The following is a 24,917-nucleotide window of genomic DNA, read 5'->3' as shown; positions in this document are numbered from 1 at the left end:
AAGGCAGACGCTTAACTGCTGTGCCACCCAGGCGCCCCTATTTTTCATTTATTTTTAACCAAATGCTAAAAGCTTATGCTCTACAGTTAAATGTAACATCCCATCTATAGAATTTATTTTTGAAAAGCCAAATTTAAAGATAAAGGTTTTCTTAAACTTTAAAAGCACCAACATTATGATTCCATACATATTTTAAGATTTATTTAGTCATACAATCGCATCAATTGAGATCTTGATTCAGCACTAAATGCTACTTGCAGGTAAATGTTATTTTTCTGGTTACTGACCCCTCTTTTCAAAACACAGGAAATGGCAACAAACTCTCATACTCTAATGCATTTGAAAAGGCAGCTTAGAAAATTTTAAGCAGCTACTATAACAGATTTTTAGAAAGATTTATTCACTTGAGAGAGAGAGAGAGAACAAGTGGAGGGAAGAGGCAGAGGGAGGAGGAGACTCCCCGCTGAGCAGGGAGCCCAATGCATGGCTCAATCCCAGACCAGGAGATCATGACCTGAGGACCTGAGCCGAAGGCCGATGCTTAACCATCTGAGTCACCCCGGTGCCCATAGAGATTTTTCAAAAAAGATTTCCTTACTGAGTGAGTGAGCGAGAGCACTCCAGTGGGTGGAAGGGCAGAAAAAGAGAGAATCTAAAGCAGACTCCCCGCTGAGCACAGAGCTCATCATACGGCTCAATCCCATGACCCCAAGACCATGACCTAAGCTGAAACCAAGATTCAGACACTCAACTTACTGAGCCACCCAGGCGCCCCTGTAACAGATTTTGAAGAACATTTTTAGAAAGTTTATTTGCAGATGAGGCTGAACAAACATTAAAGAGTAGACAGACCCTCAGTCCCTTTCCCATAGTATGCCCTCCCCTATATGACACTACCTTAAATCTACTGGACAGTCATTATATTTAGTAACACAAATGAAACATCTTTATTACTAAAGTCTTAAATTGGCAAGAGGATATAGGTACATAAGGAGAATAATATCAATAGAAGCAAGTCTCTCTTGTCTCACAGAAGAGTGGAATTCCGGAGAGACTGACAGAAAGATTAGCTTCTATTTAAGTGAGCAGGTTAAAATATGGTGTACTAGGATTCTGGGTTTGTCAGCAGGATTTTATCCACTGGAGTTTTAATCTCACCTAGAAATACTCTTTTTGTCAATGGAATAAAATCATAAACACGATACAATAATATCTTGGAAAATCAATCAGGTAGAAATATCCAGTGTAGAAGGAAGGGGCAGAAGAGATGAGACTGGAATGAAGGAGACCAACTAAAACTCTTACAAGAATCCAGGCCTTAAGTGAGAAAGCCCAGATTAATAAGAAGTGGAAACAGAAGAGGTAATGCAGTTGCAAACTATATTTTAAAAGAAATACCAACGAGACCCGGTGACAACACTGGGCAAAGGGAAAGAAGGAGAGACAAGAGTTAAAATTTCTACATTATGACAAACAGTGATCCGGCCACTTAGCCTGACAGTTTGGACACCTGACTGGACACCAAAATCCATGTCCAGGTGCCTCACAATAGTAGCAGAGGCAGCTGAAGTCACAAACCAAGACAGAAGAATCCTCTAGACACAGACCATCTCCTCCTGGCCCAATGCTTCCCTAATCAACAAGCCCCAGCAATCTGCAATACCCAGACACTCCATTCTCCTAATATGGAACTGAGATACTCTGCTATCTTTTGACTTCAAAAGCCCTAATACATTTCCTCTCCAAATCTCCTAGAGCCTAGACTCTGCTCTACTGGGTTCACTCTCTGACAGCAAAACATTTTCACCCAGCATTTAATCTTTGGTTTCAATTATCCTGAACAGTGGCACAATGGAAATTAGGAATTACTACAGAGAGAGTTTAGAGCTGAGGGGAAAAAAAGGTCATTTGGGAATACAACAAAGAAGAGTTAAATGCTGAGCATATGTACTGAGCAAACTGGGGCACTGAGACAGATGCTAAGGAATTTGCCCCAAGTTATACAGAAAGTGTCAGAAACAGTATGTGACCATAGTATGGCTCCAAAGGTCCACACTTCTAACCACTCCCCCGTATTATCTCCCAAAAAACAGAAGAGCATGAGGGTTGAGGATAGGCCATTTGGTTTAAGAGAGATTATAGGCGATTTTCTAGAGCAGTTCCCACTGAATGGCGGATAGAGAGAAAGTGGAAATGGTAAGTCCCGTCATTGCTGGAGGGGGTCTAGGACTAGAAGACTGGAATACAACTGAATGGTAATGTGAAAGATAAGCAGGGTGACTTTATTTATTGATACACTTTTAAAGATGGGAGACCTATGCCACTTGGAATAAAGGGAAAACAGAAATTCTTAGAGAAAGAGAGATTAAGGATAACCAGAGGAAAGAAATGACTACGTGGGCAAGATTCCAGAGAAAACAGGAAAGAAGGGGTTAGCTTTAGAGAGGAGGAAAAAAAAAAAAACAACTTCTCTACCAAGACTAGAAAGATCAGATAAGCAATAATGGGCTGAAGTACAGATAAGGTTTTAGGAAAGTACTCATACCAGAAGGTCTCAATCTTCTCCATAAAGCAAGATGCAGGGTTAGTTATTCAGTATGAAGTGAAGAAGGTACAACAAGTTCAAAGAAAAGAGGGTTAGAAGTATCATAAGTAGAAACTTCCTTAAATTCAAAGCTTGGTTTCATAAGATAAATTAATCATGTGCTTTTATAAGATTCATGTTAGAAACTCTTAATATTTAATATATAAAAAAAGACACTTGAATTCCCTTCAAAGAATAATGAGTATCTAAGAACTGTAGAAATCAGCCAGGTAAAGATGTCAAAGAAAGACATCAACTGTTGGGTGAGGTGAACTGTGTGGAAGGTTTCCCAGAAGACTGGTTGAAAGAGGGAGGTATTTTAAGCAGAAAAAATGACATATAAAATGGTAAGAAGATGGAAATGCACAAATTAACTTGACCTAAGGAGGATAAATACCTAATAAAAATATGAGAACTGGGTCAACGAAACATGTGGACTGGACAAAAGTGCCCTGTGAGATAGAACAGATAAGACAAAAGGCTCTGTAGTCAGATGTCCCCGGTTCACATCCTAACTCTGTCCTTTGCCAACTATGATTTTGGGCAAGTTACTTCACCTCTCTACTCTTCAATGTTGTCATTTGTAAAATAAGGGTGGTAATACCATCACTCTCAAAGTTATCTGGTAGATGGAGTGTTAATATAAGTGTACTGTTCGTGGGAATCACATATTCTTCAGGTAAGGGATGATGAAAAGAGAAAAGTAGCGAAATTTATTTTAATAATTCTATAGAGGGTAAGAGCTAATATTTACTAAAGATTAGTAAAAAAAAAAAAAAAAAAGAAAGAAAGAAAGAAAAAGAAAAGAAAAAAAAATCCCACCCCCAAAAGCCCCAAATCCCCACCTCCCCACCCAGCACTAGTAAGGGCCATGTCATCCGCTCCGCTCCTTTCCTATTTTTCTCTCTTGTTAATGTTTTTAAAAACAAATGAGTTTTTTACATAAATAAAGTTTTTAAAGTGTGTATGTGCGGGGGGGGGGGCTCTGTGTCATTTCTTCACTTTAAGCTGTATCTCTTCCCTCCTTTTCATCTTGGTTACTTCCTTATGTGTATCTGTGTCCTTCTTCTCTCCAGAGCAGCCAGAATGGGGTTGTGCCACGATGGATTTATTGTGAGCTCAATCTCAATTCTTCCAAGCAACATTCTTTTTAATTACATGTGAAACATTTTTCCTCTTAAGATTCTTAGAAATTAAAATTAAATTAAATTAATTAGAAATTAAATGTGGCTAAGTAGAGCACAGGAAACTTATTGCTAACTTAGAGACAGGAAACTGAAGTATAAGGAATTAATGACTTTCTTAGTCAATGGAATTCTTTTGCAACATCTGATAAAATGAATGTTGAACAAAAGCCCATTGCAATACATGGCCCTCTTGAACATTTAACATTTGTGACTAGAAGGTTAGAAGCTACCAACTCCAACTGCCCTCCTAATAAATAAGAAAATGTGTAATTAAAAGGCTCAAGTATGTAAGTGCCGAATACTGGGCCACAATGTTGCTTTTCAGGCTATCTGTAATCCTTCAGTAAGAAGACAAGGGACAGACCTATAGCTGCTCTTGGTGTCCTACCACATATTATGTGGGTGGGTAGCAAACACCTGTTGAGTTGCTAGGGATTGTCTTTACAGCAGAGGCCAAGGATTAAGACCCATGGAAAGAGACTTATTTGTCTGCGGCCCCTACTGTCTGTTGTATAATTAAAAAACTCGAGGGGCACCTGGGTGGCGCAGTCGTTAAGGGTCTGCCTTCAGCTCAGGGCACGATCCCAGCGTTCTGGGATCGAGCCCCACATCAGGCTCCTCCGCTAGGAGCCTGCTTCTTCCTCTCCCACTCCCCCTGCTTGTGTTCCCTCTCTCGCTGGCTGTCTCTCTATGTCAAATTAATAAATAAAATCTTTAAAAAAAATAAATAAAAAATAAAAAATAAAAAACTCGAGAATTTATGTAATATGCTTGCTGTATGCCCAATCTTTAGATTAAAAATCTATACCTTCAAAAAAACACATTTACTAAAGATCTGGCTCATTCTAAATAATTTTGTTATTTAATCCTCATTACCACTGTAAGAAATAACTTTTATTATCCCTAATTTACACATAAGGAAACTAAGGAATATGGAGGTCAAATATCTTACAAAGTATTAAGTGATAAAGTCCGGATTCAAACCCAGACAGTTTGGGTCCAAAAAACTCTAAAGTAGTCTGTGTACTCTGAATAGCTGCCATTTTGGATTTCCCAAGTAAAGGCTTCCCTCTATTAGTGAAAATAATCAAGGACTAACTGCAGATTCAATTATTTGTCATTTTCCAGCAGACAAATCGAGATGAGCTCCAGGGCCTGATTTTTTCCAAAGCTATGCAGAGTGACTTAGTGACTTAGGGATGCTTGTAGTAGGGAGGTGGGGGAAGAAATGTTAACCTTGTTAAGGTTAAACTCTTCTATGTCTCCCACTAAGATAATACACTCCCATTTGGCTACTCAGTCCCTCCATCCTTTATCACTTCTAGCCGTACTACCACATTTTCAAGTGCTAATGTTCTTTTTTTTTTTTTTTTAAAGATTTTATTTATTTATTTGACAGAGAGAGACAGCCAGTGAGAGAGGAAACACAAGCAGGGGGAGTGGGAGAGGAAGAAGCAGGCTCATAGCGGAGGAGCCTGATGTGGGGCTCGATCCCATAACGCCGGGATCACGCCCTGAGCCAAAGGCAGACGCTTAACGACTGTACCACCCAGGCGCCCCTCAAGTGCTAATGTTCTACTTCATCTTGAACTCACCTAATTTATTCAACTGGATTTTACCCGAATTAGGTATTACTCCAGAGTATGAAGAAAAGGCATACCTACCCTTAATGTAACAGGTGCCAGGACTGACCACAGATGAAGGCCCACAACAGGTAACATCAATAATTTGTGTGACAACTAAACTGGAGATAATTCATTAATTTGCTTCCAAATCAGTAGTAAAGTATAAGGTTTCTAAATAATATATTTAAAAGTAAAAGCTTATAGGATTCTGGAAGTTTTAACATTACCTTTTAATCTATTTCCAATATATTTTATAAGGAATCTAAGACCAGAGGTGCTGAGACTGACTTCAGAACCTGAATGCTATAGTTACAGCATGTCAAAAATGGCCAACATTTATCAACTCAATGTAAAAGACAATTGATTGTGCAACATTCATGTAATACACAAGTCTTCCAAAACCAATAAAAAAAACTTTGTTGCTGCTTTCCCAATATTATAAACACATGTTTACTCTGAAGTCATACTTGAATTCCAAGTTCCCCTTAATCCCATCCCACCCTTATTTGGACAGGAGCTTGCAGAGCATACATAGCCCCTTGCTGAAAGAGAAATGCATTGTCTACCTCACCACTGCCTTGATTATACTGAGAATTTCGTGATTCAAAAGAAACAGGAATGGTAAGCCAGAACCTTAATAAAATTGGTCACAGCTGAGCTAATGTCTTACAACAAATATAAGGGTGATAATAGGAAAACATCTGGCAAACTTCAGTATCACTAAACAACAACAAATCTCTTAAGATGGTGTTTGCAAGATTCTATGGGACAAAAGTTTCTTAGGCAATTTAACTGATTTGCATGACTAAAACCAGTCATGGACAAGTAGGTTTGTTAAATGCTGAGCTATACAAAATAAACTTGGCTAATGTAAGTTGTTTTTTGTTGTTGTTTTTTTTTTTGGTTTTTTGGTTTTGTTTTGTTTTTTAAGTAGAGAACTTCCTGACGCTCATCATATATTTTTCCACAGAACTTATACTTCTTCCCCTTTTTTCCTTAGAGCGGCTTTTACATTCCATAGCGCACTCTTGGAGAAGCTCTGCTCTAAAAGGCTTTTTACCAACACAAAGCCAGGTAAAAACCTGGTCTCTAACTCTTCATTCAGAATCTAAACACAAATAATAACCACAATCATAATAGCAAATAATATTTGTTAAGCATTTATTATGTGCCAAATATCATCCTTTGGTACTTTAATTTCATTATTTAATTCTCACTACCACCCTATGAGACAGGTAACTTTCATTACCCCTAATTTAAGATGATGCAACTGCTGACCAGAAAGGTGTTCAAGAACTTGTTTGGGGTGCCTGGGTGGCTCAGTTGGTTAAGCGTCCAACTCTTGGTTTCAGTTCAGACCATGATCTGAAGGTTGTGAGATCCAGCCATATGTTGGACTCCCTGCTCAGCGGGAGTCTGCTTGAGGTTTCTCTCCCCCTGCCCTTCCCCCACTCGTGTGCTCTCTAAAATAAATAAATAAATCTTAAAAAAAAAGAGAGAGAGAACTTGTTCAATGGTACAAAATTCGTAGGTGACAGAGTCTGAATTCAAATCCAGACTATTTGAGCCCAGAGCTCTAAAGCACGCTGTGCTAAATAACCCCAAAAAGCAGACACTTCGTTGTCTAGAGAGGATTCGTCTATCCTTAGCAATAACAAGAATATTTAGTTCCCTGTTTTTTTCAGAGATACATGCAAAGAATCAGTGACTGAGGTCTTTAGCTGGCATTAATCCACTTTCACTACTCTAAAAAGATTCAGATCAAGTAACTACTGTCCAGGACTCCAGGGAGCAGGGTGGGGCACGAGACACAATACAAATATACTATTAGAAACAGAAACAAGAATGAGAAGCTGTAGGTGATTTTATTTACAAATTTTCTGATTAATCTTGAGCAAAAGTGAGACATTTATAAGACAAATGTCAATATTTAAAAGTCACACTAAGAAAAGACTATTTGTAGTTGGTAGCTATAATGGGTATAGGACTCTATTCTATAACTGGAGATTTCTGCCGCTTAGGATATTTTCAGAGGAAACTGTTGACTAAGAGTCATATTCTTGTTTAGAGTTTAAATCACAGTGTTTTAAAAGGTTGGGTTATATAGGTTTTCCAAACTTTCCGTTTTCCTCTGCATACATAGGACACAAATCCTTAAACAAGTGTTATCTGGCTTCCCGTAAGTAATAAACATGCAAAAAACCTTTAAAAGGGGAGTAATTCTTTAAAAAGTATCCAAGCAACTAAACCAGGCCCTATCTGAAAGTCCGGTGAGACCAAGAAATTACACGGCTGTCATGTAATAACAGTAACAATTACAACAGCTAATATTTTGGGGGTCTTACTATGTGTTAGGCATTGTATGAGCTGTTAACATCCAACTCAGTTTACCTTCACAACATCCCTTTGAGGAAGGCACTATTATCATCAGCTCTAGAGATGAAGGGATGGAGGTGCAGAGAGATGAACTACTCTGCCCAACGAGGGAGCAGAGCTAGCAAGCTGCCCGAGGCAGTGTGGCTCCTGATCCAGAGGTCATACTCTAAACCACTGAACAATCTTCCTCCTCAACTTTGTTTATTCCCCAACCACGGCCCAGATCATTAAGTTGTATGATGGATCAAAACACACCTTTCTAAGTGCTAATAGTAAACAAAGCACACGTGAACCATTTTCCAGGATAAGCTACATGCTAGGTTATAAAAACAACTTAAAAGAACTGAAATCATATGCAGTATATTCTCCAACTACAATGGGATTAAATTAGAAATCATCCACAGAAAATCTGTGAAATCCCCAAATATCTGGAAATTAAACAACACACTTCTAAATAATCCACAGGTCAAAATAAGATCACACGGGGGGCGCCTGGGTGGCACAGCGGTTAAGCGTCTGCCTTCGGCTCAGGGCGTGATCCCGGCGTTATGGGATCGAGCCCCACATCAGGCTCTTCTGCTAGGAGCCTGCTTCTTCCTCTCCCACTCCCCCTGCTTGTGTTCCCTCTCTCGCTGGCTGTCTCTATCTCTGTCAAATAAATAAATAAAATCTTAAAAAAAAAAAAAAAAAGATCACACGGGGTATTAGAAAATATACTGAACTGAATGAAGATGAAAACAAAACATACTAAACTATGTGAAATGCAGCTAAAGTAGCCTATGGAGGGAAATCTACAGCATTAAATTATTATATAGGAAAAGAAAAAAGGTTTAAAAATCAATGGTCTAGGGGCGCCTGGGTGGCACAACGGTTAAGCGTCTGCCTTCGGCTCAGGGCGTGATCCCGGCGATCTGGGATCGAGCCCCACATCAGGCTCTTCTGCTATGAGCCTGCTTCTTCCTCTCCCACTCCCCCTGCTTGTGTTCCCTCTCTCGCTTGCTGTCTCTATCCCTGTCAAATAAATAAAATCTTTAAAAAAAAAAAAATCAATGGTCTAAGCTTCTATCGCAGGAAAAAAAGCAAATTAAACTCAAAGCAAGTAGAAGGGAAGAAATAATGAAACTGAAAACCAGAAAATTTCTATAGATATCAATAAGCTAATGCCAAATTTTAATGGAGGTGAAGGAATTAGAATAGCCAAAACAATTTTGGGGAAAAAAGTTGGAAGATTAACATGAACTGATTCCAAGATGTACTATAAAACTACAGTATTCACACTGTGATAACTGATGAAGAATATATATACTGTTCTATGCAACAGAATAGAGAGATTCCAGAAATCCAAAAAGTTATGATCAATTGATTTTTTGACACAGATGCCAAGTGGAAAGGAATAGTCTTTTTCAACAGCATTTGAACAACTGGACATTCAAAAGCAAACCGACAAAAACCTCATACTGGATACAAAAATTAACTCAAAATAAGCCATAAACTTAAAAACTGAAATCCACAAAGCTTCCAGAAGAAAAGAGAGGAGAAAAATCTTTGTGACACTGGATTAGGCAAAGGTTTCTTAAGACACAAAACACACAAATCATAAAAGAAAAATTGGTAAATCGGACTTCATCAAAATAAAAATTTCTGGGGGCACCTGGATGGCTCAGGTTGTGATCTCAGAGTCCTGGGGTCCAGCCCTAGATCGAGCCCGCTTCTCCCTTTCCCTCTGCCATTCCCCATGCCTGTTCTCTCTCTCAAATAAATACATAAAATCTTTATTAAATAAATAAAATAAAAACTGCTCTTCAAAAGACACTGTGGAGAAAATAAAAAGATAAGCCATGGACTGGGAGAAAATTCTGCAAAACACATATCTGATAAAGAACTGCTAACCAAATATATAAATGACTCTCCCAACTCAGCAAGAAAACAGATAACCCAGTATAAAAAATTAGCAAAAGATCTGACAGATACTTCACCAAGAAGAAATACAGACAGTAAATAAATATATAAGAGATGCTAAGCCAACATTAGTCATTAAGGAAATGAAAATTAAAATTTCTATCAAGATACAACTATGTACCTATCAGAATGGTTCAAATTAAAAAACAAAAAGTGACTGTAACAAGTGCTGATGAGGACGATGAGCTACTACTGGAAACTGCAAACAACGCCAGTGGGATGCAAAATGGTAGTCATTTTTAGCAATAGTTTGGCAGCTTCATATAAAGCGAAACAAGTTACCCTATGACCCAAGAGAAATGAAAAAATATATCCACAAAAAACTTCAATGTGAATGAATGTTTACAGCAGCTTTACCCAGAATTGCCAAAACCTGGAAACAATCTAAATGTCCATCAACTAGGGAAGAGATAAACAAATTATGGAACTTTTACACAGCAGAGTACTACTCAGCAATAAAAAGATACAAACTACTAATAGATGCATGTGGATGAATCTCATTATGCTAAGTCAAGGAAGCCAGACTCAAAAGACTGCAAAACTTCATTTCATTCATAAGACATTCCAGAAAATGCAAAACTAAAAAGACAGGAAAGAGACCTGTTGCCAGGGATCAGGGATCAGATGAGGGAACTAATTACAGAATGATTACAAAAAAGCATGAGGGAACTTTTTGGGGCAATGGAAATGTTCTCTTTCTCTCTCTTTCCGTCCTCCCTCCCCCTTTTCTTTCTTTCGGCAAACAGGCATTTATTTGAGCAATAAGAAATTCGGGAGGCACAGACTGAGGTAGAAATCTAACTCATGTCCCCCCTATCTCTTGACTATGGTGGTCGGTACAAGACTTTGTGTTATCAAAATTCATAAACTTTATGCTTCAAAAAGGTGATTTTTACTGTTTGTAAATTATACCTTAAGAAATCTGACTTTTTAAAAAGAGGATGACTGGCTGATATATTGAGAACAGATTATAGTGGGTTAAGGTAGCAGCAGAGAAAATAGACTACTATCGTAATCCAGACAAACGACAATAGATGGTGGCTGGCACCAAGTGAAAGTCATGGTAGTGATGAGAAGTGATCTGATTCTAGTTATATTTTGAAGATAAAGTCAATAGGATTTCCTGATAGACTGAAAATGGAGCATGAAGAGAAACAGGAGCCAAGGATGACTACTATGGTTTGGCCTGAGCAACTGGAAACGTGAAGCCACCATCAACTGACATTGGAAGGCTACAAGGAGAACATGAGTGGGAGGAGGGGGGATGGAGGTTGATCAGGAATTCACTTCTAAGCTCCAGTCTGCTATCAAAGACATAACGTCGTTATTTACCTCGTAGTTTTGCATGTTATGTGTTTTTTTTTTTAATATTTTATTTATTTATTTGACAGAGAGAGAGACAGGCAGTGAGAGAGGGAACACAAGCAGGGGGAGTGGGAGAGGAAGAAGCAGGCTCCTAGCGGAGGAGCCTGATGTGGGGCTCGATCCCAGAACGCCAGGATCACGCCCTGACCAGAAGGCAGACGCTTAAGGACTGCGCCACCCAGGCGCCGCTGCATGTATGCGTTTTTTGTAAACGTCACTGTATTCCTCCATTTCAGCCAGAAGTCCTACCATGTAGACTCTTGTGACCCTAGAAGCCCAGTCATCATATATTTTGCTCATGGTAGCTTGATGCTTCTACCAGCAATCATTTCCAAGTTAAGCATACTCTTTTTTTCAAGAAAGGTAAAAATGTGTTCACTGTCCATGGCTCCTACTTAATCTTAAGGCCCCACTCCTATCCCTCTAGCAGAAATTCTTCCACATCACTATTTCTATACTTCAATTATTATGCCCACTGTTTGCCCCACTGTTTATGCAAGGGAGAGGTTGGATACTTTGGGAATTCATGTCAAAACCACCTGTATCTCTGATACAGCATTCCCTTCCAGTATTATGGAGTTCACCATTTCCACTAGTTAAGTGGTATGCTTAAAACACAAAAAACAAAACTGCTTCTCATTTCTCCCATCTCTTTAAGCAGTCAGTTCCTCTAAAGTTCTGCGGCTCCTGATCCTTTTTGCAGAGGCTCCCTACTCTCTCCTTTACATTGACTGTCATTTTATTTTTTTAAAAGATTTATTTATGGGCGGGGGAGACAGAAGGAGAGGGAGAAGGAGGGAGACTCTCAAGCAGACTCCCCGCTGAGCGCAGAGCCCTCCCTGGGGCTCAAACTCAGGATCCTGAGCCCATGACCTGAGCAAAATCAAGAGTAGGACACTTAACCTAACATTGACTATCATTTTAATCTGAGAGCTGGGAAGAAAAAATCTGATAACAAAACAAAAAGCCACCATGGATTCCCACTGAAAGCTTTTTTCTCTTAAGGGAAAGCCAGTCCTGTTTCCTACTGCAGTACTGTCACCTAGAAACCAAAATTCTCAGCTGACATAACATTTTAGGGCTAATCTAATTCCTAGGAAACTACTCTGCACAGTTCAAAACATAAAAACCAGCAGCAGCACTTGCCTTTACACCACCACCAATCTAAAATCTCAACTGATAGTAATTACAGCTGCTTAGTTTTACTGACAATTTAATACGCGTGGGGTGCTGTGCTAAGTGCTTTAAATAAATTAGCCCATTTAATACTCAAAATAACCCTGTGACAAAGTTACCATTATCATTACTCCTGTTTTATTCATATGAAGTTAGCATTCAAGGTAACATTTATAAAAACAGGAGATATTTTGTCAACCTTAGAAATAAGCAAGCACCAAGTACCTAAAATTTGGCTTGAATGACTAATATTTTGGCAGTATACTAAGGAGGATGACATTTAATTAATCCCCAAAGGATTAGAGAAAATGGTTTTTGCCTTATACTGTTATTTTTTGGCTCTAACATTAAAAAAAAAAGAGAGGAGGAGGAGGAAGAAAAATACAGGTGTGCCGGCTCTTACAGAAAACAGGTTATTTGAAAATATCACATTTATGGAAATGAAAATGAAAATTATTTTTATATTTTACTTGGAAATCCTCATAACCAAGGAGGGAACTATACAGGAACCTTGTTTTACACTGTAATTTAATACCAGAGATCTAAAGTGCACAGGAAGACTCTTTTAAAATAGTGTATTGGACAGATGTCTTATTGAACCCTTCCAAAGTATGAGGGATTTCTTTAGCCACCACATCAGCACTATGGGAATATGGTGATAACTCACAGCTCCTGACCTCAAGATTACAGTCTAAGTGGGGAGATAAAAATGCACATAAATAACTCTAAATAAGCCACAGATAATTAAATTTCAATAAAAGGAGAAGACAGCTACAGGAGACAAGAAAGAGACTATTTCCAACTACAGAGGTTGAATTAGCCTCTTCTGAAGAGGTAATATTTGAAATGTTCTTGAAGGATAAGTAGGATCTGGATATGCAGAACCCAGCAGGGAGAAGAACATTCAGAAGCAAAAGGTACGACAAGAATGATGGCATGAATGACAAGGAAGTGTGGATGGCAAGGAAGTGTGGGGGGTGTAAGTACTCGGAATTCACATGGAGCACGGAGCGGCCCTGAGAGGAAACAGAAGAGAACAAGGTTGGCCAGATAGGTTAAGTTGGGCTGTGACAGGCTTTACTTAAAAAAGGGAAAGACCAGGAGAGAGCACAGAGGAAGAATGGTTAGAATACTCCAGAATACCTGACTCAAGGCTGATACCAGAAACATTTTAAGAGGCAGAACAGACAGCGTCTGGCAGCTGACTTGGTATGGTGAAACAGGAGAGAAATAGGAATGAGGCTGGGTAAATGAGAGGATGGTAATACAGTGATAAAAATATGCAGCAAAGGAGGAGAAACAGATGCATGTGAGTAGGGACAGGGAAACGAGTGCTGTTTTTTATATACTGAGCTTCAAGTGATAGAGGAATATTTCAGTGGTGAGATCCACTTGTATTTTACATAACTGCAGTGGGCTGCAAATGTGGGGCTAGCACTCAGGATTGAGATTTCACCTTAACATATATATACGGAAACTGCCGGTAAATTTGCATAGTGCTGATCTTTGAAGACTCAGAATAAACATGTGTCAAGGATTAGACATTTTCACTTATGTTCTCCTTTATTTTTTTTTTTTTAAAGATTTTATTTATTTATTCGACAGAGATAGAGACAGCCAGCGAGAGAGGGAACACAAGCAGGGGGAGTGGGAGAGGAAGAAGCAGGCTCATAGCGGAAGAGCCTGATGTGGGGCTCGATCCCAGAACGCCGGGATCACGCCCTGAGCTGAAGGCAGACGCTCAACCGCTGTGCCACCTAGGCGCCCCACTTATATTCTCCTTTAATCCTAATAAAAGAGATAGCATTTTTCTCACACAATTACTTATCATCATTTCCTGAAATGATAGTATCCGGCCTATAAATGCTTCCTAGCTTCACCTTCAGAATTAGTTTTATGTTAACCATAATCTGGAACGCAGAAACAAAGGAAATCTCCCACAGATAGAGTTTCAAAAGTCTTCAGTTCATAACAGGCAACCAAGCTAGTATGAGAATCACTCAGTTCATTCTTACTCCCCATAGCTCCCTGATCTCTTGAGCACAATCATGTACGCTGAGCAGTCTGAAAGCCAACTGTGCCACGGTTAACGGGGCAACAGGGTGGTGAGAGGGCTCAGTGGTCCACGAAGGCTGCATGGTTGTCTCCAATAGGGGTTGGGGGGGTGGTAGTGACAGGGTTTGTGCCCTCTGAAGTACCCTTTGAGAGACTGCTGGGAAGACAGGCATATGGGACCATGAACAGCTTTCATGTGAACACCTAACATTCAGGAGGTGAGAAGCAAAAGAGGACCATGGATGTCACCAAAGGAGAAGTTAGCAATGTCTACTAAAACAAAGAAAGACCTTTCCTCCTCACTGTCTAGGTAATACCACCTTCTGCGATTTTAAATTCATTCTCCTTTTCTATTAGAGTGAACAGGAATCAGTTGTGCCACTCTCACCCCTAGTATCTGAGAAGCACTAAATAAAAGTCTTGAACTACTCTAGTTTAACCAAAAATAAAAATCTTTTGTTTCCCTTTCTGTGTTTCATTAACGAATATAATTCTTTGTTTCATTAATGAATATTAAAACAAGTGTCCATAACTGTGTACACACAGTGGGTAAAACATGCCAAAAACACGCAGCAATAAATATTTCAGAATATCATATGAAATCTGACACATGTCATAAGAAAGTATAAACTGGGGTGCCTGGGTGGCTCAGCTGGTTGAGCAGCTGACTCTTGGTTTCAGCTCGGTCCCAGGATCGGCACAGTGTCAGGCTCTGTGCTCGGTGCAGTCTTCTTGGGATTTTCTCTCTCCGTCTCCTGCCCCTCCCCCTGTTCATGCACGTGCATGTGCGCTCTCTCTCTAGATAAATAAAGCAGACATCTCAGAATTACGAGACTTTAGAATACTGGAAGAGAGCACATTTCACAGGGGTGAAAATGAAAACTAAGGTTCAGGCAGCTTAGCTTATTGCCGGTAATGTTCTCTACTTTTCTGAACTTATAGATCAGCTATTTGTGTGCATCTTATTTGCCCTGTTCTAACTTTCCTTTAATGATGTCTAACAAAGTGCCCCAACACAGAGTTCACATAAATGTCTGTGAAGTCAGTTATCACTCAAAAGGAAGGACATTCTCAACCAAATAACAGACTGTTCAGAGTTGAAAAATTCATTTCTATATTTGAAACCACAACTATACATCTCATGATTCACTAAAGGCTCTCTAAGCGTGTGGCCCTCACTGGGCAACAGCTCTTTAGTTACCTGTCATTCTAGAAATTCTATGAACGCTTACTCCTTACAGTGTAATAGATAAACAATGATTCTTCCAACGAAGTCCAGGACGTAACCCTTGACCCCCTCTACTGCCACTCTCACAGTAAAACCAATAATCTCGCAGTAACATTTCACAGTCCAAAAAAATCTTGAGAAAATGCTCTTCTGGTTTCAAGTTCTTAGCTGAAATGAGTGTCTCCCTCTACAACTTTATTCCCTATTAAAAGATCTTTCCTATTAAGTCAAATATCTTTAAAAAAAAGTCTTTATGCGTTACCTAAAAAGTTTAATAAAAAGAAGAAAATCTGTATGGTCTCTCAAAGTTAGCATTATAGAAATTTGGGAGTATGTATACAAGCCCCTGCTATTTTAAGATCACAAGAAAACAGCTAGCCTGGGAAAATAAAAGAGGTAAACCATTCCTAACATCTTAACAGCCACTTCAAGCAACCACTTGTTCTGTAAATACCACAGACCTCTTGGGAATCCTTAGATTTGGTCGATAACTTGAACTTTGGCAACTTGCCTTGCAAAGGAACTGTTCTATTTGAAATAGGCATTAACAGCAGAAAACTACAAATCTTATATTCTTTGTATTTTTTATGGATTTCAAACTAATTCCATTTCAAAATGACAGGCTGTCTGCAAAGCTGGCCCCAACGATCCCCGCACACACCTGTTGCTCCTCCCACCAAGAGGCAGCATCTATTTCCCCTCCCCTTGAACCTGGGCTATCCTTGTGATTGCTCCAACCAACAGTCTGCTTATAGAAGTGAGGTCATGCCAGTTCTGGACTTAGGTTGAGACAGAGCTAGTAGGTTCTAATTTTTGCTTTCTTAGAGCCCTGAGCTCACATGTAAGGAAGTCCCAGCTCTAAGGCTAGAAAAAAAAAGGGCGATGTGGAAAGAGGCCCCTTAGGAGAGGAGGCTACATGAGAGAGGCCATAAGGAGCAGCACTTAGACACCCAAACTGAAAGCCAGTATCAAGACTGCAGGCATGTGACTGAGACCATCTTAGATTCTTCAGTGCTAGCAGAGTCCAGCAGATACTATGTGGAGCAAAAACAAACCATCCCAACTGAACCCTGCTCCAAAGGCAGATCCACAGAATCATGAGCAAATATTTCTGAGAAGACAAAATTTAGAAATGGCAGACAGTGGTTGTCAGGGGTTAGGGATGGGAGTGAGGGTGACATGTCAGGACTGAGAGAGAGGTGGGTATGGGGTATGGTTACAAAACAGCAACATGAAGGGTACTTTTAGTGGTAGTCCTGTTCAGTACCTTGACTCTGGTGGTGGATATACAAACATACATGTGTTAAAATTGTTCAGACCTAACACACACACACACACGTGCAAGTAAAACTGGTGAAATCTGAATAAGATCAGTGGATTGGATCAATGTCAGTATCCTGGTAGTTATACTACACTACAGTTTTACAAAATTTACCACTGGGAGAAAATAGGCAAAGGGTACATGGGATCTCTCTGCACTTTTTTTTTTTTTTTTTACAACTGCATGTGAATCCACAATTATCTCAATAAAAATGTCGATTAAAAATACTTAAGTAGATGGGGCGCCTGGGTGGCACAGCGGTTAAGCGTCTGCCTTCGGCTCAGGGCGTGATCCTCGCGTTCTGGGATCGAGCCCCACATCAGGCTGCTCTGCTATGAGCCTGCTTCTTCCTCTCCCACTCCCCCTGCCTGTGTTCCCTCTCTCGCTGGCTGTCTCTATCTCTGTTGAATAAATAAATAAAAAAAAAATCTTAAAAAAAAAAAAAAAACTTAAGTAGGGGTGCCTGAGTGGCTCAGTCGTTAAGTGTCTGGCTTCGGCTCAGGGCGTGATCCCCGAGTCCTGGGGTTGAGCCCCGTATCGGGCTCCTCCCCTGGGAGCCTGCTTCTTCCTCTCCCACTCCCCCTGCCTGTGTTCCCTCCCTCAATGGCTGTCTCTCCGTCAAATAAATAAATTAAATCTTAAAAAAAAAAAAATTAAGTAGCCTATTACAGAGCAATAGATATCTGATACAGAGCAGTAATATTTTAATGTAACTTATTAGCTTTGTTTTACAAGAAAACAGTAACTGGGTATATAACTGATGCTACCAAGTGCTATACTAGTATGGTGCATCATTTTTGCCTAATTTCATTTGCATCTGACCGAACATTCTCACATGCATGCAGTAATTATTCCTTCGACCGGCTAGTTAGAAATGGGAGGAGACAAAACCAGACATGAAAACAGTTAATACTGTCACAGGCACCCTTTTCCCGTGTTTTAACATCTCTGAAATTGGAGTACTATTTTACAATTGACAGCACTTTTTCCTTAGTGGTACAAAAATAATGGTCCTTTTTAAAGATTTTATTTATTTATTTGAGCAAGAGCATGAGAGTGAGCAAGAGTGGGGGGGAGGGGCAAAGGGCTCCCTGCTGAGCAGAGACCAGACAACCTGGGCTGGATCCCAGGACCCTTGTATCATGACCTGAGGCAAAGGTAGATGCTTAGGTGACTGAGCCACCCAGGTGCCCCAATAATGGTCCATTTTAAATCCACAGTCTCAGATTAGCTGAAACACATTACATTAAAATCCGAGCTCTTTTTAAGTCCAAATATATATTTAACTACATTTCAAAACACAGAAGAATTTTATTTTCTACAGTTCTTTCCCACATAAGCCACTATATCTTGAGTTTTTATCACATATAGTTAAATCTAATCCTAACTAATAAATACAGCCCTACAACAGTGTTTTCCAAAATGTACTCCCATGGAATCTTAGTTTTTGAAAATACCCTTTTCTGGGGCGCCTGGGTGGCACAGCGGTTAAGCGTCTGCCTTCGGCTCAGGGCGTGATCCCAGCGTTATGGGATCGAGCCCCACATCAGGCTCCTCTGCTATGAGCCTGCTTCTTCCTCTCCCACTCCCCTTGTGTTCCCTCTCTCGCTGGCTGTCCCTATCTCTGTCGAATAAATAAATAAAAAAATCTTTAAAAAAAATGAAAATACCCTTTTCTTGTGAAAGAGTTCCATATATAAGTGAGTAGGGAAAACACTGTCCTACCCATTGAAACCTAGATTCCTCAAAGTCTACAAAATCACTTTTCTACCAGCATTGGAAACTTTCAAAACGACAAAAACGATTCTTTCTATAGGAATGCATACAATGTTCCTGAAATGTTCCTTAGATGACCTAGATGTTTCTAAATGTAATTTTAGATACCTCACCTTTTCACTAATTCTATATTCTATATTCTAGCTGTTATGAGATCCCTGTAACATGTTGCTGATGTATAAATTGACTAGTAGTTTGCTAAATTCTAGAGAAAGAATGGGAATAAGAGTTGGTTAATAATTTAAGACTGATCACGAACAAGGATTTCAGCCCTTTTTACAATTAACACAAGAGGCCAGTATTAAGAATCACTAAGCAATTTAGCAAATGTCTTCAGACACTGAGATGAGGAGTTGAACACAGTACCAACTGGAGTTGCTTTCTCAGAGGTAGCAGTAAATAAAATATCTTTAATTTTAGTTTGAACATTTATGGTTTTAATCAGATTATTAAAATGTATCCAATTATACTTTTTTAAAAGATTTTATTTATTTATTTGACAGAGAGAGACAGCCAGCCAGAGAGGGAACACAAGCAGGGGGAGTGGGAGAGGAAGAAGCAGTCTCCCAGCGGAGGAGCCCGATGTGGGGCTCAATTCCAGGACCCCGGGATCACGCCCTAAGCCAAAGGCAGATGCTTAACCGACTGAGCCACCCAGGCGCCCCCCAATTATACTCTTACATAATCCCAATTTACTCTAAGAAGTTTGCTTTTGTCAGATAGTTTCATGCACCTTTATTCCTAGGGTAATACCTACAGCTAAGCAGATTATCATTCCCAATACTTTACTCAATCTCCCGTTAGAATTATACACCCATGTTCACTGCTGTGTGACTTTACAATGCCTCCCATTGTGGGAGCAGTGTATTTCCTGGCCCCATTAATTTTGGGCTTGGCCATATAATTTACCTTGGCTAATAAAACTGGGAGGAAGTATCAGTGTGCCAATTCCCAGATAAAGCCTTAAGAGAAACTGCATGTTTCTACTCACCCTTCTTACACTCTTGTGATCCTATATAACAAGAACACATAGCCATGTACCCAGATAGCCACTGCCTCTCAGCCCAGGCCCCAGAACAGAAACTTATGAAATAGACCTGAGCCTGGCCAGAGGTTTAAAGTTCAGCCTGGCCTAGATAAGCAAAGCCTGTATCAGAGGAACTGCACCAACTCAAAAACCCATATGAACAAAAATAAATGTTGTTGGTTGTAATTCACTGAGGTTTGGGGGTTATGTAGCGGCCAAAAAAAACAAAAAAAAAAAAGAAAGAAAAAAAAAGCTATACAAGGAAAGTTATTAAACTGAATAAAATTCATATGATACACAGAATGCTTATCCGCATTCTTCTCAATGATGCCCAGAAAAGAATATTTAAGCCGCCCTATTTACTGCCTTGCCCTATTACTTATTAAAATGAGCTGGAAGGGGCGCCTGGGTGGCACAGCGGTTGAGCGCCTGCCTTCGGCTCAGGGCGTGATCCTGGCGTTATGGGATCGAGCCCCACGTCAGGCTCCTCCGCTATGAGCCTGCTTCTTCCTCTCCCACTCCCCCTGCTTGTGTTCCCTCTCTCGCTGGCTGTCTCTATCTCTGTCGAATAAATAAATAAAATCTTTAAAAAAATTTTTTTTAAATAAAATGAGCTGGAAGAGCCATATAGGGATGCTGTTTCAGATAAAATTCAAGTTGCACTGGTCACTAAAAACCCAACCCTTGGGACACCTGGGTGGCTCAGTCGTTAAGCGTCTTGCCTTTGGCTCAGGGCGTGATCCTGGCGTTCTGGGATGGAGCCCCGCATCAGGCTCCTCCGCTGGGAGCCTGCTTCTTCCTCTCCCACTCCCCCTGCTTGTGTTTGCTCTCTCACTGGCTGTCTCTTTCTGTCAAATAAATAAATAAAATCTTTAAGAAAAAAAAAAAAAAACAACCCTTGTATTAAACAAGACTATCGCTGAGCAAAAATAAAACATTCTTCACCGTGACAGGTATCTCTTTAGTATTAAAACTGAGACACAGTGATTTATGAATACAGCCCACACTTAACCACTTAAAAGAGAGGAACCGTTTTTGTTTAACAAAGCTATAAAATACTTTACCAAAACAAATAAGAAAAAAAAGGCTCAGACATCAGGGATCTGCAGGAAAGGCTAGAAAAAGAAAAGGGTCGTTGGTCTCTTGAGGAAAGATGGGCCTCCTGAATTCAGTAGGTTATCAGGCAGGCTTAAGTACGGTTAGATGTGAATTTATTTCTTCCTTATCAGCCCTACATAAAGAGAGGTGTGACTTGGCAATAGACCCTTGCTGGATATATCTCAAGCATACATCCTTCTTTTCCTAACAGAACCCTAACTTGGAATGTAATCACTCCCAGCTCTAGCTTATTATCCCAAATCCTTTCCAAAGAAGAGCACACAACTCAAGGCAGATCAATCAGGGCCATAATATTCAACTGGAACTTCTGTTAAAGCCATCAAGGAACTCTATCTTAAGTGGAAGGACAAGTCTTGCCTGAAGCCAGTACTACCTGGACTTTTCAGTCACTGCACTAGAGAAGCCTCATTACTACTTAAGCCAAACATTCAACTGATAAAAATTTTAGAGTAATCAAGGAGCAAATGTGAAATCAAATTAGAGGTATTATGAAAGTGCAGAGCCATCATTCCAAGAAAGGCAGACTCAAAAACCCAATGAACTTTCTTCATCCTAAATGTAGGAGTCTTTGTTTTTCAATAACCAAAGGTGGAAAATAGCATAATAATATGCCTAGCTCTGTGGCTAAATTATTTTTTCAGTATGTAAATACATCTAGCACATTCCATTCACTGGACTAGTCAACAACGATTGTTATTTAAGAAACTGTAAATAATTATTATTTAAGAAACAATTTTAAATATTATTTAAGAAACAATAAGATAGACTGTAAAATGGAGCAATTCCATTCTTTGGTACATACTCAAGAGAATTGAAAACACATGTTCACACACACAAACACACACACACATATACATAGATGCTCCTATATCAGCATTATTCATAGTAACTCCAAAGTGGAAACAATTCAATGTTCACCACTGAAGAATGGATAAACAAACTGTGGTATAATCCATGCAAAGGACTATCTGAGGCCATAAAAAGGAATGAAGCATTGATACGTGCTACAACATGGATGAACCTTGAAAACATTAGGCTAAGTGAGAAAAGTCAGACACAGAGGCCACATATCATAGGAGTCGACTTATGACACATCAAAAGAGATGACTCAGTAAAAAGCATGTTAGTGTCTGCTTAGGGTTGGGGTGGGGGATAAGGGAATGGAGAGTGACAACCAGTACGCATGGATCTCTCATGGGGCGGAATGAAAATGAGATGATAATGATGATGGCTGTGCAACTAAAACGGAATTTTAGGAAAGGAAAGGAAAGGACAGGAAAGGATAGGATAGGATAGGAAAGGATGAATTTTACAGTATGTGAATTATAGCTCAATAAAACTGGTATTAAAAAAAGAAAACAAAAGCTTTGAACTGTTCAAATCTTTATTATTCACTGATTTTCTTTGCTATGCACTTTTAAGTGAAAAGAATAGATTACTTATATGCTGGGGTGTCTCCTTCCTCCAACTCAGTTTTTCATTATTATAGATTCCTGAGACCTTCATGTTGTAAAGAGATGAGAAATAAAGAGCCAAGTTCCATGTTTTCCTTAAAAGAATAAAAAGAGACACCGCCTCAGCTTGCTCATTCATGCAAATTCGGTTAAATTACTTGACTGTATAAGTCAGAAGTTCTGGAATATGAAACAAAATGTGTTAATTGGGCAAGTCCCAGTCTCTGCTTTATACAATTAGCCCCATGTTACGAAACAAGTACCCCTTGTTGTCCAAATCTATTCAGTTTCTGAGTCTGAAAAGTGAAAGGTCAGACAGGGAGTGATAACCGAATTGTCCTTTAGTCAGAGTCTCAGCATTTGACTACCCAGCAATACAACTTCTTTCTTCAAAGCAAAATAAGCATCAACATAATATACCTTTCTGCTTTCACTGGGTGCCTGGGGTGGCTCAGTCCACTAAGCGGCTGCCTTCGGCTCAGGTCATGATCTCAGGGTCTTGAGATCGAGCCCCACATCACGCTCCCTGCTCAGTGGGAAGTCTGCTTCTCCCTCTCCCTCTGCTGCTCCCCCTGCTTGTGCTCTCTTGCTCATGCTCTCTCTCTCAAATAAAATCTTTAAAATATATATATATACACATACCTTTCTGCTTTCACGACTGATCAACAGCCTGAATTACAGAACTATGAGTTTGTACATTTAAATGTACACCAGTACTATTTAGCATTTAAGGCAAAATATGACTTAATAACTATTTTATGTCCTAAGCTTCTATCATGCCCCAATACTATCTTACCATATGAAATAGTAAATCTAAGGATCTACACGTTCAATTAACTCTGATCACCAACACAAACTGTCAATGTCTCTTCTGCTGGACTATCACAGTACAGAGAGAAAATAAAGCACAGCTACCAACTGTGATGACAAAAAGAACAGAAGGGCTCAATTTTTGAAATGATGGGTCAGACTCACAGACAAGAAACTGATACTTTTTAGGTAGAGTAAGAAGAGAGAAAGCAATCATAAAAGTCCCAATGGTCTAGTTGACTGATACAAGTAATAATACCAACAGGCACCGCAAAGTTATAGATGTGTACAAACAAATATCAGAAACTCTTGTTCCTAAAGCTAAGATAGCAGCAGAACATTAAAATACACACCAAGAATCTACAGATGGTGGGGGAAGGGAGAGAGAAACCTTACCAATAGCTTATAAAATGTTCCTATAAAAATGTTCCTGAACAAATTATTTTTCAAAAATAGTGAAAGGGAAAAATACAGTACTGAAGACAGAGTTCTAGCAAACATTCAGTTAATGGGGGAAAAAAAAAACCCAAGAAAGCTTTTATTTTTTTTAAATGACCAGTGATTTGGAAGCTGGAGGAGGCCACACACACACACACACACACACACACACCCAATCAACTATGCACTTTGCACTATTTCTAACTTGGAATATATTGAATTATAGCCTCAAACTAATAAAGTAAGGTTCTCAACACAGCCTATGCCGCATTCAATAGCATTCACACAGTGATGGATTACAGTTCTACTAATACATGTATGGGTCCACAGGGGAGATACACATATAAATTACATAGTGCATTAGGAACAAAGTATGTCTGTTATTCCAGTTCTCTCTTACAAAACATAATTACCTGTTTTATCTATTCTTGACATAATCCTTCCTAATCTAAGAGTTGTCAATTGACAACTGTCTCCTTCCTTGCTTCTCTCCTTGACCATTCACTCATATCAACTCCACTGAGAATGTTCTCATTAAGATCTCAAAGCCAACATCCCTGTAGTTCTTATTTAATTTGACCTCTCAGGAGTGTTTGGCAGTTTCTTTTTCTTTTTTTTTTTTTTTTAAGATTTATTTATTTATTTATTTGACAGAGACAGCCAGCGAGACAGGGAACACAAACAGGGGGAGTGGGAGAGGAAGAAGCAGGCTCCCAGCGGAGAAGCCTGATGTGGGGCTCGATACCAGAACGCTTGGATCATGCCCTGAGCCAAAGGCAGACGTTAAGGACCGCGCCACCCAGGCGCCCCATGTTTGGCAGTTTCTATCCTTCCTTCTTGAAACTTTCAACTTTCAGTTTCTCTGATGCCACAATCCACTGGTTTCCCCTAACCTCAGTGGTTGTTCCTTCTCAGTCAATTTTGCTGGCTTTCTCCTGGGGTCCCCATGGTACTAGCTCTCCTCTTCTTCTCAATCTACACAATTTCCTCAGTGATCTTACAAGTCCAATGGTTTGAAATACCTGCTCTCTATTGCTTAATACCTCTTGGTCTGTCCTTCTCCCTGAAACTCCAGGGTCATTTATTCATTTGCTAATTTAAGATCTCCAGTTGGCTATCTAGTAACGGGTATCTTAAACTTAAAATGGACAAGGGGCGCCTACATGGCTCAGTCGTTAAGAATCTGACTTTCCACTCGGTGCATGAATTCAGGGTGGTGGCATCCAGCTTCATTCAGCAGGGAGTCTGCTTGTCCCTTCCCTCTGCCCCTCCCCCCACTCGTGCTTTCTCTCTCTCTCAAATGAATAAAATCTTAAAAAAAAAAAAAAAACTTAAAATGGACAAAACAGAAACTCTTGGCTTTTCTCAAAAAGTTTCTCTTCCCCAGTTTTTACCATATCAGTAAAGGCACTATCCA

The 24,917-nt window shown here is 39.6% G+C and overlaps 1 protein-coding gene across 1 annotated transcript in view; it reads right to left on the bottom strand.

The window, feature by feature from the left end:
- Positions 1–24,917, bottom strand: part of SPPL3 (signal peptide peptidase like 3) — a 139,649-nt gene that overhangs the window by 61,587 nt on the left and 53,145 nt on the right. The gene's annotated exons all lie outside the window — the stretch shown is intronic.

The sequence above is a fragment of the Ursus maritimus genome, unplaced genomic scaffold, assembly GCF_017311325.1.
Source record: "Ursus maritimus isolate PB19 unplaced genomic scaffold, ASM1731132v1 scaffold_33, whole genome shotgun sequence".
NCBI lineage: Eukaryota > Metazoa > Chordata > Mammalia > Carnivora > Ursidae > Ursus > Ursus maritimus.
This window is presented reverse-complemented; position numbering and strand designations above follow the sequence as displayed.